This window comes from Psammomys obesus, unplaced genomic scaffold (assembly GCF_907164565.1).
Source record: "Psammomys obesus unplaced genomic scaffold, mPsaObe1.curated_primary_1811, whole genome shotgun sequence".
In the NCBI taxonomy this organism is placed as follows: domain Eukaryota; kingdom Metazoa; phylum Chordata; class Mammalia; order Rodentia; family Muridae; genus Psammomys; species Psammomys obesus.
Genome location: NW_026592481.1, coordinates 2,948,149 through 2,957,091, shown reverse-complemented (window position 1 = coordinate 2,957,091; position 8,943 = coordinate 2,948,149). Strand labels below are relative to the sequence as shown.

At 37.9% G+C, this 8,943-nt stretch overlaps 1 pseudogene; it reads left to right on the top strand.

Moving 5' to 3' along the window:
- Nucleotides 1-489: 489 nt before the first annotated feature.
- LOC129681441 (40S ribosomal protein S6-like) lies at nucleotides 490-1,242 on the top strand (annotated as a pseudogene).
- Nucleotides 1,243-8,943: the final 7,701 nt, after the last annotated feature.

Here is an 8,943-nt window from a genome sequence, read left to right as displayed (position 1 = left end):
ATGTGGATATGTGCACTCATATCTAGAGGCATCAGAGCCCCTAGAGCTGGAATTAGACATGAATGTGAGCCACCTGGCATGGGTGGTGGAAATCTATCTTGGGTCCTATAGAAGAGCAGAAAGTGTTCTTAAGCAGCAAGCCATCTCTTCAGCCCCTTAACAGTGTTTTTTTTTTAAGGTATATAATTTATTTTCAATGGACAATAACAAGTGGTTTAAACATAGGAACTTTATTTTATTTTATTTATTTTTATTTTTTATATTAATCACAGGTTATTTACTTTGTATCCTAGCCGTAGCTCCCTCCCTCATTCCTTTCCAACCCCACCCTCCCTTCCTCATCTGCTCCCTGCCCCTTTCCAAGTCCACTGCTAGGGGAGGTCCTCCACCCCTTCCATCTGACCCTAGCTTATCAGGTATCTTCAGGTTTTAAAGTTCACCCTTTGAGCTCTTTTTCAAGGTACCTCTTGGGCAGTTGGCTATGTTAACATGAAGCTGAATATCTCCTTCCCAGCCACTAGCTGTCCAAAATTTCTTGAAGTGGATAATAAATGCAAACTTTGTACTCTCTAACAGAAGTAGCTGCTGATGCTCTAGGTGAAGAGTGAAAGGGTTCTGTGGTTCAAATCCGTGCTGGGAAGCAAGGTTTGCCCAGGAATCGAAGTGTCTTGACCCATATTTGAGTGTGCCTGCTGCTGAGGAAGGAGCATTCATGTTAGACATCAAGGAGACCTGGAGAGTGGAAGCCCAAGTCTGTTCGGGATGGATTGTGGTTGCCAATCTGAGGGCTCTCAACTTGATTATTGTAAAATATAATTAAATAAAAGAGAGAAGGATATTCCTGGACTGACAGATGCTACTGTGCCTCTGTAGATGAGGCCAAAAAGAAGTAATAGAATTTGGTAGCTCCTAAACCTCTCTAAAGATGCAGATGTCTTCCAATATGTTTTCAGAAAGCCCTTAAGCGAAGAAGGTAAGAAGCCATTCAGGACCAAGAGTCCCAAGATTCAGCATCTAGTTACTACACATGCCCTGTAACAGAAACACTGAGCTGTTGCTCCAAAGAAACAAAACACCAAGAATAAAGGTAAGGAGGCTACAGATTATATTATACTTTGGGCCAAGAGAATGAAGAAAGCCAAAGAAAAACACCAGGTACCAAGTGTCAAGAGAGGAAGGCTGTCTTTGCTGAAAGCTTCTACTAAGTCTGAGTCCAGTCATAACAAGACTATAAGAGTATAGGATCCAGGTGATGGTGGAACATGCCTTTAATCACAGTACTCTGGAGACAGACGCAGGCAGATCTCTTAAGTTGGAGACCAGCTGGTCTACAGAACAAGCTCCAGGACAGCCAGAGCTATATAGAGAAACCCAGGCTTAAATCAACAAAACAAAACGAAAAGAGTAGCAAACCTTGAAAAATAAGTTCACCTTCGGGTTCTCAGAATGAAGAAAGAATATCAAGTGATCATGGCTTAAAAACCATAAGACATGGGAACAGGTTTTGATGTTTTCAGATAATATAAAGTCGTCTTGAAGGCATATATGAACACTGCAGATGAAGAAAGCTATGGCTTCCCAGTTAACTAAACACCCTTCCTCATAAGGAAAGCACATATGCTTGCCTACTGGGCCTACAAATATACTCAAGGTTAAAGGTTGACTGTTCTCTAGGTGACCACATCCTGTCTGGTACTTATAGCCAATACCCTGGTAGAAGAAACATAAGCAAGTCATTTGGGGCCTGGACACCAAGCACCCTAGGATATTCTTCTATGGCCATGACAAACAGCTTTCCTGTCTTGTGGCAAATATTGCATGACTAGTTCACCATGGATCTCTTCATTTTCTTTGGCTTTATGTTTATGGAATTCACTCAAATATTCCAAAATGCATGCTTAGGGTGCAAGTGGATTGATTTGGACCTTAAAATTTATTTTTCTATAAAATACATACATTCTTTATTTTATTTTGTTGTATAGTTTAAATTATTGAATACAGTGCACTGTGAAATGTGGTTTTTCAAGCGAACACTATAATGTAAAGATATATTGAATATAAGGTTCTGCAGTGTGAGAAGAAAAAAGGGGGAAATCATTTGAACAGCAGTGTTAAATGGGTACTGTAGGCAAAAGTAAATAAGTCAGTTGTGGATTTAAGATTTAAATGATGGAATTCAAAACCTTTGAAAATGCAAGACAGAAATCCATGTTTAGTCTCAGAAGTCAGTGGGACCCACAGGGCAGCAGGAGCCTCATTTTAGTGTGAAACATCTCATTTCAGCATGTGAAGTTCAGCTGGAGAATATCTTGTGAAGACAATGATGTAGAGCAGACCAAGGGTGAACAGAACACACTAATGCCCATTCTGTCTGGAAATCCCTGTGTGATCTCAGCAGGACAGGCCACTCTCCTGGGCCTGGCTTCCTTATCAGAAATGTGACTGATAACATATCACCAAGGAGGGCTGTGAGAGTGAGGGGAGCAGACCGAAGAGCCTGTACTGTTTGGATTACTTCTTTCCATCACACACACACACACACACACACACACACACACACACACACACACTGATTCCCGTTCATTGTGGAACACAAGTGCCTGCTATACATTATCAGAAGTACACATCCATTATACGGAAATTTTAAAAGGCGGAAGAAAACAAAAAAGAAATACTTCACCCACTGAATCCACTTAATGTGTCAGCTGGATCTGTTGAAGCTCATTTGGCTATATGTGTTTGCTTAGCTGTTCATCCCAACTCTTGGTTGTGTGGCCACCAGAGTAAGGACATTTCTGGACTCCTGTTTTGTCTCAAAAGAATGATGCTAGATGATAATCAAATAACAGTTTGGACTCCCATTTCAAGAAAAGTATGGCAAGATAGTCTCTTTACAAGAGAGGGTCCCTCTAAGTTTCCATCCTTCTTTGATGAGAAACTGTTAACTGCTTTGCTGGGACCAAATGGAAGAGTCACCTTCCTCCATTATCTGCTAACATAAACAAACAAAAAAAACTTTTTTTTTCTTTTCTATGAAATAGTACAAGTGGATTTGTAAAGTATTATTGCTATTCTGACACAATTTACAGTGAGTATAACCTACAGTTTATACTGAAGGTAAATATTTGTAAAATGTGGGAAATTAGTTATTTAAAAGAATTCTAAAATTACTTGTATCCAGACAACAGAAAACTGCAATTGTTAATTAGCCATTAAAAGTTTTATCTGCTCCATTAAAAATGTAAATACTTGCAAAATTGCCTTCCACACTAAGTGCTTTCTCTCATGGGCTGTCGCTGCTAATACCTTCATTCATGAGTTTTATTCTTAAACATTTGAGTCTTCTTACACTGTATGATTTTTTTTTAGATTTTCATTGTAAATTGCATATACTTATGGGAACCAAAGCGGTGCTTTTATTTATTAATACAATGTGTAAATCTTAAATCAAGTTTATTAATTAACTTAACATTTTACCTGCTTAGGTTTGTCATATAGGAACTTTTGAAATTCTCCCTCCCATTGATTTAAAAATGTAAAATACAAGTCATATCTGGGATAGACTCAGAAAAAAAGAATATTGAACACTAAATTAAATGTAAAGTAAAATAAGACTTTATCAATATTAGAGGGGAGCTTAGAACCAAAGCCTGTGAGGTCATGTTAGAAGCCTGAATTAGTCTTCTTGTTTTATGATACCCATTTGCCTTCACAGGAGCAAAGTAGACAAAGGTATGTTTTCTCAATGCAAACATTAGTGACTCAAAAGTTAAAGTGATACGATGGAAGGACATGATGCAAAAGATCTGGGACTATATGCTTGTAGGGAATGTGTGTATCTTGTGACATAATTCAACATTGTTCATGTGAACACAATGAACGTCTCTGTGAAAGTTTCTTTTTGTAAGCAAAGAAAAGGGAGTAGATGGAGGAGAAAATAAACTTGGTCTTGGGCATACTGAGTAACTATCTGAAACCTGAATTGCCAGGTGAGATTCGTTCCATGGCAAAAGGTCAGTAAGCAAGAAACACAATGAATGATAGAACCCAAATTGAAAGACATAGAGGACAGCAGGTAGCTCAGTGGGTAAGATGTTTGATGTCAATTCTGAAAATATGAGTTGGATTCTCCAGGACCCTCAAGACGGAAAAAGAAAAAAAAACTACTCTTTCCAGTTCTCCTATGACCTCCACTTGCACACACAAATAATACACACAAAACAAACAAATGAAATACTTCATTTTCAAATTTTTATTTTTTATATTAATTATATTTTATTCACTTTGTATCTCAATTATAGCCCCCTCCTTCATTCCCTCCCAATCTCAGTTAGACCAGTTAGACCAGTCTAACCTCCAGTTAGACCAGCACCATTTGCTGAAGATGCTGTCTTTTTTCTATTGTATGGTTTTGCCATCTTTATCAAAAATCAGGTGTCCATAAGTGTGTGGGATTATTTCTGGATCTTCTATTCAATTCCATTGATCCACCATTCTGTTTCTATGCCAGTATCATGAAGTTTTTATTACTGTTGTTCTATAGTACAGCTTGAGATCAGGGATGGAGATACCTCCAGAAGATCTGTTATTGTAGAGGATTGTTTTAGCAATTCTGGGTTTCTTGTTGTTCCATATGAAGTTGAGAATTTTTCTTTCAAGGTCTGTAAAGAATTGTATTGGTAATTTGATGGGAATTGCATGTAATCTGTAGATTACTTTTGGTAAAATGGCCATTTTTAGAATGTTAATCCAGCCAAGCCATGAGCATGGGAGATCAATTTCCATGTTTTTAATTGCTGAGGAGCTTCAATTGTGTAAGTGTACCAGAATTTCTATATCCATTCCTCCGTTGATAGACATCTAAGTTGTTTCCAGTTTGTGACTATTATGAATAAAGCTGCTACGAACATGGTTGATCAAATGTCCTGATCTCAAGCTTACTACAGAGCAATAGTAATAAAACTGCATGATACTTGCATAGAAACAGAATGGTGGATCAATGAAATAGAATAGAAGACCCAGAAATAAACCCACACATCTGTGAATACTTGAGTTTTTGACAAAGAAGCCAAACCAAACAATAGAAAAAAAGACAGAATGTTAAAAAAAAAATAGCGCTTGCTTGTCTAACTGGATGTCTGCATGTAGAAAAATGCAAATAGATCCATACTTACCACCCTGCACAAAACTAAAGTCCAAGTGGCTCAAAAACCTCAACATAAAACCATACACACTAAATCTGTTAGAAATAAAAGAGTGGGGGAAGAACCTTGAACTCATTGGCGCAGGAGAAAACTTCCTGAACAGAACACGAACAGCACAGGCTCTAAGATCAACAATCAATAAATGGGATCTCATGAAACTGAAAAGCTTCATTAAAAGCAAAAGACACTGTCACCAGAACAAAACGACAGCCTACAGACTGGGAAAGGGTCTTCACCAACCCTATATCTGACAGAGGACTAATGTCCAGTATATATAAAGAACTTAAGTTTAAAAGCAACAAATCAAGTAATCCAATGAAAAAATGGGGCACAAAGCTAAAGAGAGAATTCTCTATAGAGGAATATCGAATGGCAGAGAAACACTTAAAGAAATGTTCAACGTCCTTAGTCATCACGGATATGCAAATAAAAACGACCCCGAGATTTCACCTGACACCCACCAGAGGGGCTAAGATTAAAAACTCAAGTGATAACACATGCTGGAGAGGATGTGGAGAAAGGGGAACCCTTCTCCATTGCTGGTGAGAATATAAACTTGTACAACCACTTTGGAAATCAATCTGGTGCTTTCTTAGACCTAATGAAGTAAGACCTAATGAAGTAAGACTTAATCATTGTTTGGATTTCCTCAGTGTCTGTTGTTATGTCGTCCTTTTCATTTCTGATTTTGTTGATTTGGATTGTGTCTCTCTGCCTTTTAGTTAGTTAGGCTAAGGATTTGTCTATCTTGTTGATTTTCTCAAAGAACCAGCTCTTTGTTTCATCGATTCTTTGAATTATTTGTTTCTTATTTATTGATTTCAGCCCTGAGCTTGAATTGTCAAGACCATTCCTAAGTTTTATTTATTTATTTATTTTTACTTTTTTTTTTTTAATTACACTTTACCCTTTGTATCCCCCCTGTGGTTCCCTCCCTCCTCCCATCCCAATCCTTCCCTTCCTCCACCCTCTGCATGCATGCCCCTCCCCAAGTCCACTGATAGGGGAGGTCTTCTTTTCCTTCCTTCTGATCCTAGTCAATTAGGTCTCATCATGAGTGGCTGAATTGTCTTCTTCTGTGGCCTGGTAATGCTGCTTCCCCTTCAGGGGGAGGTAATTAAAGAGCAGGCCAATCAGTTCATGTCAGAGACAGTCCCTGTTCCTATTACAATGGAACCCACTTGGATACTGAACTGCCATGGGCTACATCTGTGCAGGGGTCTTAGGTTATCTCCATGCATAGTCCTTGGTTAGAGTATCAGTATCAGGAAAGACCCCTGTGCTCAGATTTTTTGATTCTGTTGCTCTCCTTGTGGTGTTCCTGTCCTCTCCAGATCTTACTCTTTCCCACTTCTTTCTTAAGATTTCCTGCACTCTGCCCAAAGGTTGCCCATAAGTCTCAGCATCTGCATTGATAGTCTGCAGGGTAGAGCTTTTCAGAGGTCCTCTGTGTCAGGCTCCTGACTTGTTCCCTCTTTTCTCCTTCTTCTGATGTCCAGCTTCTTTGCCTTTCTGGATAGGAATTGAGCATTTTAGCAAGAGTCCTCCCTCTTGATTAGTTTCTTTAGGTGTATAGATTTTAGTAGCTTTATCCTATATTATTTATTATATTATTCTCTGTGTGTATGTATAGTGTGTGTCTGTGTGTGTGTGTCTGTGTGTGTGTGTACAGGGCATTTCAGTCTTTTGGAAGTCAGAGGAAAACTTTGTGGAGTTGGTTCTCTTATTTCACCTTTACATGTTTATCAAGAAGTGACTTCAAGTCAACAGGCTTACAATGCAAGCATTTTATCCACTGAGTCATAACATTAGCTCTTAGTTCTAAGTTCATTGATCATAAATAAATATATTGTTGGGGCTGGGGAGATGGTATAGTCTGCTGCAAAAACAAAAAATGCTAAATTCAAATCCTAAACAACTATGTTAAAAACCAAGTCCCTTGGAATACATTTGCTTCTCCAGAGCGTGGGGTGGGGGTGGGACTGGAGAACAGAGATAAGCAGATCCCAGGAGCCTGTCTGAAAACACAAGGTGGAAAGCAAATGAAAGGTACACATGACCTCAACATCTAGGCTCCACAGGCACCAACATGTGCATGCGAACACACACACATGTACACACTTGAACAAATACACCATATACAGACATTTAAATTTAAATAAGTATTATTAAATATATCATATATAATAAGTATATATTTATATAAATTTAATAATGTTTAAATTTAATAAGCTCATATAAATTTTATAAATGTTATAAATTTAATAAATTATAAATACATTTAAAATGTATTTTAAGTATATATTAAATATATATTCTTAAGGATACAAACTTTGTTTCCTTCATTGTGTAAGAAATTTTATATTAAAGATACTAAATATTAATAAATAGCTACCATTTCAAAACATAAAATCAGTGGGTTGGACGATCTGTTTCTGCAACACTCCCCTCCCCCCAAAGTCATCGTAGGTAAGATATTTTGATTTTCTTTTAAAACATACTGTCTAAAGTTAGGAGTGGTAGCATACTCATATAATCATAGCACTATAGAGACTGAGGCAAGAGAATTCCCGTCAGTTGGAGGTCAGCTTGGTAAACATACTGACTTCAAGGCCAGCTAGAATCTAAATATTTAGTTCTGTGACAGCCTGGCTTATAAAATAAGAATTTATCTCGAAACACGAAATAATAATTGTAACAACCACAAAACAAATCCTAGCAACTGACTAAGCTCCCGTCATAACCACCTGTGGGAGAAGTAACCTTCTTAGTCATTTTCTGTTATTGTTTAAAATATGTGAAAATTGTTTTTAAATTATTTTTATGTGTAGAGGTGTTTTCTTGCATGTGTGTCTTTGCCCTGCATTTTAAATGGTGCCTAAAGAGTCCCTTAGTACTCAGTTTCAGATGGTCTTTAGCCACCATATGTGTTCTATGACTCAAACATGGGTCCTCTAGAAGAGCAGCCAATGCTCTTAAAAGCTTAGCCATCCTCTAGATCTTTTATACAAAGTCCCTCCCAACCCTGCCAGTTTATAACCAAACATTTATTTACTTGAAAATGACGTACTTTCGTTCAAAAGGTATGGTTTTTCATCACTAATCATGATTCTGTAACTTTTATTTTAGACAAAATTTATTCTCCAAAGCCAACACTGTTGTAGTAAATATTGTTTCAGAAGAAGCATTCTCATGCATTCTGGGCAAAGGCATCTTCACTGGAAACTGAAGTAACCCATGTCTTTGTCAAAGGAAATACTTGTTCTTCTCATGCAGTATCGAAGTCAGGCAAGACTGTGCATGAACCATGAGTCCCAGTCCTCTGCAGCAAAGGCCTTTGCTTTTTGAGTTTCCTCTGGGGTCCTTTTGCTCCCTCTTCTCATTGACAAAAATCTCAAGGACTGGCCTTTGTTTTCTCAGTACTAAATCTCTGCCAGCCCCTTCCCCAGATTCTGAGAAACTCTGTGAAAGAGTTGACCACATTCTGTGAAGTGGTTCTCATCTTGGAAATTTCTTTGGCACCTGTGCCTGTGTTTCTGTCTTCCTACAAATTGCTAGTGTTTCATTTGACTTGGTTTGTTTGTTCTACTGTTTTGGATGTTTTCAGAGTTGTTTGTCACCATTCTTTAGTTGTTTTCTGTTTTTCAAAGTGTGTGTGTGTGTGTGTGTGTGTGTGTGTGTGTGTGTGTGTGGTGTGTACTTGTAAATATAGGTTTATGTACCTGTGTACTCATATGGA